A 12,489-nucleotide genomic window follows, 5' to 3' on the forward strand; every position below is an offset into this window, starting at 1 on the left:
GGATGACCTCTAATTTCCTGCTTTTAAATTCAGATAAAACTGAAGTTATTGTACTTGGCCCCACAAATCTTAGAAACATGGTGTCTAACCAGATCCTTACTGTGGATGGCATTACCCTGACCTCTAGTAATACTGTGAGAAATCGTGGAGTCATTTTTGATCAGGATATGTCCTTCAATGCACATATTAAGTAAATATGTAGGACTGCTTTTTTGCATTTGCGCAATATCTCTAAAATTAGAAAGGTCTTGTCTCAGAGTGATGCTGAAAAACTAATTCATGCATTTATTTCCTCTAGGCTGGACTATTGTAATTCATTATTATCAGGTTGTCCTAAAAGTTCCCTGAAAAGCCTTCAGTTAATTCAAAATGCTGCAGCTAGAGTACTGACGGGGACTAGAAGGAGAGAGCATATTTCACCCATATTGGCCTCTCTTCATTGGCTTCCTGTTAATTCTACAATAGAATTTAAAATTATTCTTCTTACTTATAAGGTTTTGAATAATCAGGTCCCATCTTATCTTAGGGACCTCATAGTACCATATCACCCCAATAGAGCGCTTCGCTCTCAGACTGCAGGCTTACTTGTAGTTCCTAGGGTTTGTAAGAGTAGAATGGGAGGCAGAGCCTTCAGCTTTCAGGCTCCTCTCCTGTGGAACCAGCTCCCAATTCAGATTAGGGAGACAGACACCCTCTCTACTTTTAAGATTAGGCTTAAAACTTTCCTTTTTGCTAACGCTTATAGTTAGGGCTGGATCAGGTGACTCTGAACCATCCCTTAGTTATGCTGCTATAGACTTAGACTGCTGGGGGGTTCCCATGATGCACTGCGTGTTTCTTTCTCTTTTTGCTCTGTATGCACCACTCTGCATTTAATCATTAGTGATTGAGCTCTGCTCCCCTTCGCAGCATGTCTTTTTCCTGATTCTCTCCCCTCAGCCCCAACCAGTCCCAGCAGAAGACTGCCTCTCCCTCAGCCTGGTTCTGCTGGAGGTTTCTTCCTGTTAAAGGGAGTTTTTCCTTCCCACTGTCGCCAAGTGCTTGCTCATAGGGGTCGTTTTGACCGTTGGGGTTTTTCTGTAATTATTGTATGGCTTTTGCCTTACAATATAAAGTGCCTTGGGGCAACTGTTTGTTGTGATTTGGCGCTATATAAATAAAATTGATTTGATTTGATTTGATCCAGAAAGTATTCACAACATGTCACTTTTCCCACATTTTATGTTAAAATTAAGTAAATTAATGCTTTCCCTCAAAATCTTATTCACAACACCCCATAATGACAACATGAAAAAAGTTTGTTCATTTTTATTTTTGCAAATTTATTAAAAATAAAAGGTCAGCCACAACCAAATACATCCAGAGGGTAAAACAGGTACTGAGATTCCAGCTCAACGTGAGCCATTAATACGTAAGGCCTTCCAGTCATCAGATACCCAGCTGGGAAGATAAGCTGGCCACAGGAGGAGATAGATGCCACTGATATATCAAGACATGAAAACTCCTCACAATGCATGGTTTCTACCTAAAGTGCAGCACACGGAGGCTCTATGAGCAACGGAAGGAGGGAGGGCGAGGTTTAGTGAGTGTCAGAGCCACAGTCCAGGATGAGATAAGGAGCATCCATGAATACAGCAGAAAGATGGTCCCCAACACCAGTTACTACAAGAATGCCTCAGGCACCTAAAGACAGACGATGATAAGGAACAAGAGGCGGAGATATCATGGAAGACCAAGTCCCTCCATGGGATGAACCATCCACAGATAGAAGACCTACCAGTGGCTAGAAAAGGCTGACCTAAAAGAGAGCACAGAAGCTCTGATTATGGCAGCATAAGAACAAGCTCTAAGCACCAGATCAACAGAGGCAGGAGTCTACCACAGCGGACAGGACCCAAGTTGCAGGCTGTGCAAATGTGCCTCAGAGACAGTCCAGCACATAGTAGCAGGATGCAAGCTGGGACAGTGTACACTGAGAGGCACAGCCAAGTGTCAGAAATCATGTACAGGAACATTTGTGCCCCATACAGATTAGGACGTCATTCGCCTGTGAGCACTCCTTGTGGGAGGAGTCGTCCAGCCCCTCGTCGGAATTCCTTTGTCTGAGAAGTTGCTGAGAGACTGGCGCTTTGTTTGATCAAAATTTTTTCTAAACCTGTGAGACACATCGAAGTGGACACGGTTCGAAAAATTAAGCTGGTTTTCGGTGAAAATTTTAACAGCTGATGAGAGATTTTGAGGTGATACTGTCGCTTTAAGGACTTCCCACGGAACGGGACGTCGCGCAGCGGTCCCAGGCGCCGTCGTCAGCCTGTTTCAAGCTGAAAACCTCCACATTTCAGGCTCTATTGATCCAGGACGTCGTGAGAGAACAGAGAAGTTTCAGAAGAAGTCGGTTTCAGCATTTTATCCGGATATTCCACTGTTAAAGGAGATTTTTTAATGAAAGACGTGCGGACGGGTCCGCGCATCGGGATGCAGCCGACGCGGTGCGGCGACACAGGAAAAACACCTCCGTGTTGATAATCATTTGTAAAATCCAGGCGGCTTTTGATGGCTTTCAGTGGAGTGAGTATATGAGAAATTGTTTAACAGCTGGCCATGTTCCAAGTTGTCCTTAAGGCTTCCAACAGAGGTGTTTTTCCTGTGGCGGAGCGTCGCGGCGGCTGCGAGCCAACGCTGCAATCCGTAGTAGAAGGTTATGTCTGATTATGCAACCGACCTCATAGGCCCATCCTGTATTGTAGGTCAGTACACGCCCTGAGCTGCATAGTAAGAGGATCAAATGCAATCAATAAAATATTAATTGACAAATCAGTTCTGCCGTCACAGCTTTGAATTTGTCTGTGTTGCTGGTTGGATTGAACAAATCTAAACTTGCATACATTCAGAGGTTTTTTTTTTTTTTTTATCATTATTATTACTAATGGGTGTTTTCCAGTTGCTAGGACCCAAGGTTTTGGAGAGGAAATTTGCAAGTTTTATAAACATGAGAACCTGATAATGATTTTTTTATTTTTGTAAATTATATCATTTTAATGTGGTGTAGATTATGTAGTAGAAAAGGATTTGAGTATCGCTAATCAAACATTACTATCTATAGTAGGTTGTTTTGTGCCCTTTTGGTCATTATTGCTTGTCAAGCAAAACGGCCAACACTAATATTGTAATTTAACATTACTAGCTACTGTAGGGTGACCAAATGTCCTCTTTTCCCAGGACATGTCCTGTATTCACGTCCTAACCGCCCTGCTTTTTTTTTTTAGAAAGTGATGAAAATGTCCTGGTTTTCATTGTTTTTCATTGCGCCATTAAATTGAGTGGCATTCGAGAAGCATTTGAGTATCTCATTGTCGGGCCGAGTGTCCTGGTTTTCAGTAATCAAAATATGCTCACCTTCGCTACTATACTTTGCTTCATTTATTCCATGCCCCCCCTCCCCAGTCATAATCGTGTATCTAGCAAAATGACTAACACTATCACTGTAAGCTAACATTCCAGTCAAGTACAAGAAAGGCAGCACAGTGGCTTAGAGGTTAGCACTGTTTGCCTCACAGCAAGAAGGTCATGGGATCAATTCTCACCTGTAACCTTTCTATGTGGAGTTTGCATGTTCTCCCCATGTTTGTGTGGGTTTCCTCCGGGTGCTCCAGTTTCCTCACACATTTAAAGAAATACAGGTTAGGTAATTTGAAAACTTTACAATTGTCCAGCTGTCCTTTGCAAAAGAAATCTCGATCATACTGGGACTAACATGGTAAAATAAAGATTAAATAAAAAAAAAAACTATACTGTCCAAACAGCTACTGTAGCTTGCTACATTTATTTCATGCTTTTTTTTTCAGTCATTATCACTTATCTAGCAAAACAACTAACACTGTGAGCTAACATTTCAGTCAAATACAAGAAAGATTTGGGTATCACTATCCAAACATAACTTGTTACTGTAGCTTGCTACATTTATTTTGCCCCACTTTTCAGTCACAAACGTTTAGCTAGCAAACTAGCTGATATTAATGCAGTAAGCTAACATTCAACTCAAAACTCTAAAGATTTAAGTAATGCTCTTAATAGCTACTGTAGTATATGGGTGAAGGGTCTGCTGCTGGAACGCCTTTTGATTTGGAGAATCAAAAGTTTTAGATAATTATTGTGTTGGCTGTTGTTAACAACACCAAACTAGCTAAAATTAACATAGGAAGCTAACATTTCAGTCAAAACCCACAAAGATTTAAGCATGGGTCTGCTGCTGGAGTGCCTTTTGATTTGGATAATCAAATGTTTTAGACGGTTACTTATTGCACTGACTTCCATTAATAGGAAACTATAAGATTAACGCTAACATTTAGACTGTAAGTTAAGATCACAGGCCAAGATAAAAAATTTGACCTAAATATTGAGATATTTGGGAAGGGTTATTTCAAAGAGTTGATTAAAGATACATCAACTGTACAGTTACTGGTAAACACTAATATGAAGTCATACAGTAGTGTTCAGAATAATAGTAGTGCTATGTGACCAAAAAGATTAATCCAGGTTTTGTGTATATTTCTTACTGTTACATGGGAAACAAGGTACCAGTAGATTCAGTAGATTCTCACAAATCCAACAAGACCAAGCATTCATGATATGCACACTCTTAAGGCTATGAAATTGGGTTATTAGTAAAAAAAAAAAAGTAGAAAGGGGGTGTTCACAATAATAGTAGTGTGACATTCAGTCAGTGAGTTCGTCAGTTTTGTGGAACAAACAGGTGTGAATCAGGTGTCCCCTATTTAAGGATGAAGCCAGCACCTGCTGAACATGCTTTTCTCTTTGAAAACCTGAGGAAAATGGGACGTTCAAGACATTGTTCAGAAGAACAGCGTTTTTTGATTAAAAAGTTGATTGGAGAGGGGAAAACTTATACGCAGGTGCAAAAAATTATAGGCTGTTCATCAACAATGATCTCCAATGCTTTAAAATGGACAAAAAAAAACAAAACACAGAGACGCGTGGAAGAAAATGGAAAACAACCATCAAAATGGATAGAATAATAACCAGAATGGCAAAGGCTCACCCATTGATCAGCTCCAGGATGATCAAAGTCTGGAGTTACCTGTAAGTGCTGTGACAGTTAGAAGTCGCCTGTGTGAAGCTAATTTATTTGCAAGAATCCCCCGCAAAGTCCCTCTGTTAAATAAAAGACGTGCAGAAGAGGTTACAATTTGCCAAAGAACACATCAACTGGCCTAAAGATAAATGGAGGAATATTTTGTGGACTGATGAGAGTAAATTGTTCTTTTTGGGTCCAAGGGCCGCAGAGTTTGTGAGATGACCCCCAAACTCTGAATTCAAGCCACAGTTCACAGTGAAGACAGTGAAGCATGGTGGTGCAAGCATCATGATATGGTGTCGGGCCAATATATCGCATATCAGGTATCATGGATCAGTTTGGATATGTCAAAATACTTGAAGAGGTCATGTTGCCTTATGCTGAAGAGGACATGCCCTTGAAATGGGTGTTTCAACAAGACAATGACCCCAAGCACACTAGTAAACGAGCAAAATCTTGGTTCCAAACCAACAAAATTAATGCCTCGCAGATGTGAAGAAATCATGAAAAACTGTGGTTATACAACTAAATACTAGTTTAGTGATTCACAGGATTGCTAAAAAAGCAGTTGGAACATAATAGTTTTGAGTTTGTAGCGTCAACAGCAGATGCTACTATTATTGTGAACACCCCCTTTTCTACTTTTTTTTTTACTAATAGCCCAATTTCATAGCCTTAAGAGTGTGCATATCATGAATGCTTGGTCTTGTTGGATTTGTGAGAATCTACTGAATCTATTGGTACCTTTTTTTCCCATGTAACAATAAGAAATATACTCAAAACCTGGATTAATCTTTTTAGTCACATAGCACTACTATTATTCTGAACACTACTGTATATTGCCTTTGCATTGCTCATATAACATTTGCCCTTGAAAGGTTAAAGTCATCCAGAATGACTATTTTGTGGAATTGGTCAATGACATACCTATGATAGCTATTAAACACTAATGCGCAGTTATACCACCTTTCTATTGGTTACATGACCTTTGATCTTGGGTGACCTTGAAAGGTCAAACCCAAGGTCATAACTATTTAACTTAAATAGTTTTAAATCAGTAATCATTAATCATGCTGGAGGGTTGTGTGTCAGCCAAGAATAAAGTGGTTGAATTTTGGTGGAATTAATGAAATGTAAAGAAATAATATGATTTTTTTTTTTTTTTTTTTTTTTTAATTGACTGTTAGGAGGTTGGCTGTTCAGAATTCCTCTCATAGTGTATGGCCACTTTTGTTGTGTGGATTAGTTATATTTAGGTGACAGTTTTAAATATCTAATAACAAAATCTGCAATAAGAGGAGAAAAAAGGACCCATAATTGTAAACTGTGAAAGATCAGTTAACTGTTTTTTGTTAAATGTAAAATGGAGACTCAAAGTACAGTTACAAAGGATTTCTGAAAGCTGTCTCTAACAAAAGCGTGTTGTGTAAATTATGTGGCTCATCATTAGTCACGATAATCATGCAGAAAATGTCTAGCAGCATGTTTGGCAGCGTCTCAATCAAGCTGCCAAGGCCACAGCTGTCTGTCGCGTTTATTAGTGAATCACCTGTCAGAAGACTGAAACCGTTCTTCATGTCCCAGAACAACGTCCCCACACCGTCACATGTGGGAACCCTGAACAAAAAGCTGTGTGAGCGGTTTAGCTTCAGGCGGTGAAATGCAGACGCAACAAGTCGCATCTCAGGGCGCCGCCGCCGTCGTCCTCTGGCACAAACCCATCTCTGTTTTGTGCTGTCACTGTGACCTGGCTGTATAGGAGAGATCTCCTCCAGCATCACACAAACTCATCACTATACCCGTGTCTGTCTCATTTCTCATTTTCTCTTCTTTCCCCACGGTGCCAGCTGCAGGGCCTCCTGCACAGCTGACCCGGATACACTGACAGCTATCAAAAGAGTTGTTGTCCACACATTCCTCATCTCCCGCAGCAAACAAACCCAGTGTCACGCTTTTAGGAGGGGATGTGATGGTCTAGTGGTTAAGCGTTGGGCTTGAGACCAGAGGATCCTCGGTTCAAATCCCAGCCTGACCAGAAAATCACTAAGGGCCGTTGGGCAAGGTCCTTAATCCCCAAGTTGCTCCCGGTGTGTAGTTAGTACTTTGTATGGCAGCACCCTCACATCGGGGTGAATGTGAGGCATTATTGTAAAGCACTTTGAGCATCTGATGCAGATGGAAAAGCGCTATATAAATGTTGTCCATTTACCATATATTTGCGCCCCGTCACGAAAATGCGGCATTTTTCATGATACTTTTTTTTTTTAACTGTTTATAATCCTCTCTCTTTGCCTAACTCTAACCATAATCACCCCCCGGGTCACGCCACATTTCATGCCCTATTTTCGTGACAGTGTCACAAACCCATAAATTAACTGACTTTTCATAATGCCAGCACGAACTGCTGTGAGACTGGGTTGAAACAAACATATGCATTCAGCCAGGTATGAAAATATTTGGACATGAATAAAATCTTTGGATCTATTTATTTATTTATTTCTCATTATTATTTTTCAGCCAATTTCCATATACAGAAGTTAAGCAAATAACATGAAGTCAAACATGTTGGAATTCACCTTTAACTTGAGGGTAACAACCAAATTGGATAAGCATTGTAGGAATTATGCCATCTTGGAGGGTGTTCTTGATCTGGCAAATTATACAAATGTGGTGCAATTCAACCGGCATTAAAATAGATAATAAAAGCGTAAATCAGATTGATGAAAAGTGTCAAAACAGAACAGTAAAGAAAGCAGGAGGGAGGCAGAAATCAGAAGTGAGGGAGGGGAAAAAATCAGGGCAGCAAGTTAACAGCAAGGCGTGGGCATAAAATGAGGACACAGAGTGGGAGATGGAGAGATTCAGGATGCAAGGAGGAAGAGGCGAACACGCCTGGAAGAAAGGGGAAGAGAGAATAATTAAGTGAGAGAATGAGGGCACAAATAAACGTGGCGGTTGCTACAAATGGGGTCAGACAGGTTCACCTAATGACACATCTGTCTGTCTGAATCATCAGACTCTCATCGTCCTGCAACGAGGAACAGACATCACACAGTGCAACAGCAGCAGCAGCAGCCACAGTGGGATTACATGGTTGTGCACTGATGATATGATTTAGGGTCCTAAAATAATAAAAAAAAAAACATCTTTAAAAGTGACATAATGTTGGGGATTCTTTTAAACCTTCCTTAAAATTCCACAATTCCATGCCTTCATATGTAAAAACTATGCTGCTTTAAGTAAAATTGTGCCTGAAAAAACTCAGGCTTTTGTGAGTTGTGACATATGTCACCAACTCAGTGGGCATGTCTCAGAGCCAACAGGAGTCTAGATACAGACTTCCTCTACATACGTACAGTGTATCCAGAAACTATTCACAGCACTTCAGTTTTTCCACATTTTGTGGAAAAACATTCAAATTGTCTGCCATTATGTGCAGCTTGCTACCTAGCTAACTCACTAGCTGGGACTGGCGTGAGGCTAGTATGAATTTTGTCCGCCTGTGAGTGCTTTGTGACGGTGGAGAAGCTCAGCAGCACCCGCTGCTCGGTAGGGACAGAAACTGCGATAGAAGTCAGAAAGAGTGATAGAAGTCAGTCTCCAAACACAAGCAGCTACAAAAAACACACCAGAAATAGAAGCTCGATTTGTCGCTAGTCGTTTTTAACAAAGAAAATGCAGCTAAGAGGATTAGGAAAGTCTCTGGTTCAACTCAGAACAGAATGAAAATTAAAAAATGCTCCCACGGATGTTTACACCAAAAGATCGCTGATTCGCTCATTTCGCTGTCAATCAAAAAGGGATTCAGCCTCAGACAGATCATCCAATCATCATGCAGAAGCTGAGCGTCCGGGCCAGCCGAGGCCAGCCCACTGCCCCACAGACCCCAGACACGCTGAGCGTCCGATGGGCGGGACAAAGCCCAGCATTTATCCAATGACTCGTCTCGTTTCGCTGCATGCTTTGTGTCGCTATTGAACTCTGTGGACGCTCAGCGTCCACACTGTTTAAAGTACTGTGAAGCTGCGGGAATGAGTGAGGGGAAAGCCGCGTCGTTATGAGTGATAAGAAGCTGATTCTGAACAAAAGTTGAGCGTGTTGTAACCACGACCCCCCCACCCCGGTTTTTTTTTTTTTCGCACGGTCGTGCCCCCCCGTGATGCCGCCCTGGGCGGCTGCCCGGTCAGCCCGCCTCCAGGACCGCCCCTGGCTCTAGGAAGAGTCTTGGTAGATATGAACGTCTTCCATTTGTGGATAATGGAGGCCACTGTGCTCATTGGGACCTTCAAAGAAGCAGAAATGTTTCTGTACCCTTCCCCAGATTTGTGCCTCAAGACAATCCTGTCTCAGAGGTCTACATGCACTGTCAACTGTGGGACCTTATATATAGACAGGTGTGTGTGCCTTTCCAAATAATGGACAATCAGCTGAACTTATCCTCAGGTGGACTCCTATTAAGCTGTAGAAACATCTCAAGGATGATAAATGGAAAAAGGATGTACCTGAGCTCAGTTTTGATCTCCATGGCAAAGGCTGTGAATACTTATACACATGTAATTTCTTTGTTTATTTTATTTTTAATACATTTGGGGAAAAAAATCCAAACAAATTTTTTCACATTCATTATGGGTAGAATTTTGAGGGGGGGGAAGAATTTTATCCATTGGTAACATAAAGAAGTGGAAAAAATGCAGTGCTGCGAATACTTTCCGGATGCACCGTATGACACACAAGTCGCAGATGAGCTTTTTTAGGCACAATTTTGCTTCCAACAGGTAGAGAGGGGGCGTGGTCAGCAGCTACTTCCCATTTATAGCTGCATTTAGTCGAACTAGACATATAGACATTATTGGTTTGCTGAAAATGTGCATAATATGATGATACTTTTATTTAAAGACATTTTTTCCTTTGAAGGCTGAGGTTAGCTGGGCATATGCCATGAAAGCTGTGCATGTTGCAACATAACACCTGATGTATAAGAAGAACTAACGAAGCGCAGTGGATTTATTTGTGACGATGCTTTACAGCTGTATTTTCCCCACTTGGCACATATTTGTATATTAATGTTGATTTGCTGGAGCGTAAACAACGTCCCACCTGGACGGTATATTACTGTGCATGCCTGTGCTGATACTCCCCTCTAGTGGACAATGCAAAACACTGCAGCACTTTAATTTATTGTGACAGTTTAAAAAACGATATTATAAATATTATAAGACTTGTAATTGTTCTGCGTTTGTATTTATAATTCTATATTACAGGCTTTGTTTTCGCTTCTTCTCTGATTTTTAATAAAATATTTATAACGTGACTTTTTTTTTAGCCGGAAGGGGTGTGGCCTATTTGGATCTCCAAAGTTCAGGTGTTTGTTGATTGCAAAATAGTTGCAAATTTAAAATTATTTAAAGTAATTTTAAAAAGACATTTCAAGTGAGTAAGGAACACTTTATGGTGGAGCGGCCTGGACCAACCAGGAGTTCAACTATTTTTTTCTGCACTCTGAAGGTAATCGTGTTAAGCTAACTCAACTACATTAGCTGAATTTTGTTTTCAAGTAAAATTTGTACAACTTTCTAAGACGACAATTTCGGAATGTTGACGCACTTCAAAACACACACGAAACAAACCAGTATTTTGAATAATTTCAACACATTTTGGAAATTGTCTTTGAAGTTACAGCGTATCCTGCCGTCAGAATCGGGTACTGCACCTAATGGAAGACTATTTAATAAAGCTGACTCTCTCCCTCCACACACACACACACACACACATATATATATATATATATATATATATATATATATATATATATATATATATATATATATATATATATATATATATATGATAGTGGCTGTTGTATTTAAAACTGTGTACTTGTGATACACAAAAATATTGTTTGTTTGTATGTTTACATGCAATTTTGAGTGTTGTGTATTTGCAAATCTGATGTACAAATATTATGTTATGACTGCGTTGTACATAATTTTTTTCCTGCTATTTTTCACCAGATGCTGAAACTGAGGTTTTCATTTGATATCATCTGCCAGTAGAGGGCAGTAGATAGTTGTAGTTGTGTTTTGTTCTATTGTCTGGTTGCTTCTCACCACTGATTTTAAACGTGTCAGGTTCAGCTGGGGCTTCAATCAATCAATCAATCAATTTTTTTATATAGCGCCAAATCACAACAAACAGTTGCCCCAAGGTAGACAGGCAGCAGTAAAGCCCATTAATGGACTGTCTTTAATTGATCATTTGTCTGCCATCTGTGCTGTTTTTATAGTTCTTTTTATGTTCATATTTTTACCAATTATCCACAGAAAATGCTTACTTGCGACAGCCAGTCCTTGGTGGTTTGAGACAATCATCAATATGCACAGCACAAACTCGTATGTCATCCTATATTTCGGTCGGCTGTGCAATGTTTGAAAAGTGGCATTTTTATGTAACCCCTAACCTAAAGTGCGGGGTATATAGCAACACAAATGAGTTATGCCTGTCCTTCTGTCCATCTAAAGATGTTATTTATTTATTGTCCAGGCAATATGCAAAAAGTATTAAATAGATAAAAAAAATCATGTCACTAGGACACTGGCAGAGCAAAGTTTCTTTTAATTATGATTTATTTATTTACTTTTTAAAATTCAAATTTAGGAAATTTCTGAGTATTAAATTTGTCCAGTTGATCTTGCAAAATCTCTAAAAGTGTTTCTTTTCAAATTAGGCTTGTTCAATGTATACTACAGGCGGAGCTGCAGTGCAGATGGATCAAGTACCTGTAATATACTGATATTTCATGGACACACATGCCAAATGAGATAACAAAAACAACTGAAGGCCTTTATTGAATGTGGTGTGTACAAGAACATTTCCCAAAGAGGACATCTTGTTGGGTTACTGTATTGACTTGGAAATACGAGGGCTGTCCGTAAAGTATAGGTCCTTTTTATTTTTTTCAAAAACTATATGGATTTCATTCATATGTTTTTACGTCAGACATGCTTGAACCCTCGTGCGCATGCGTGAGTTTTTCCACGCCTGTCGGTGACGTCATTCGCCTGTGAGCACTCCTTGTGGGAGGAGTCGTCCAGCCCCTCGTCGGAATTCCTTTGTCTGAGAAGTTGCTGAGAGACTGGCGCTTTGTTTGAACAAAATTTTTTCTAAACCTGTGAGACACATTGAAGTGGACATGGTTCGAAAAATTAAGCTGGTTTTCAGTGAAAATTTTAACAGCTGATGAGAGATTTTGAGGTGATTCTGTCGCTTTAAGGACTTTTCACGGTGCGAGACGTCGCGCAGCGCTCTCAGGCAGCGTCATCAGCCTGTTTCAAGCTTAAAACCTCCACATTTCAGGCTCTGTTGATCCAGGACGTCGTGAGAGAACAGAGAAGTTT

This window comes from Thalassophryne amazonica, chromosome 20, assembly GCF_902500255.1.
Source record: "Thalassophryne amazonica chromosome 20, fThaAma1.1, whole genome shotgun sequence".
Classification (NCBI taxonomy): domain Eukaryota; kingdom Metazoa; phylum Chordata; class Actinopteri; order Batrachoidiformes; family Batrachoididae; genus Thalassophryne; species Thalassophryne amazonica.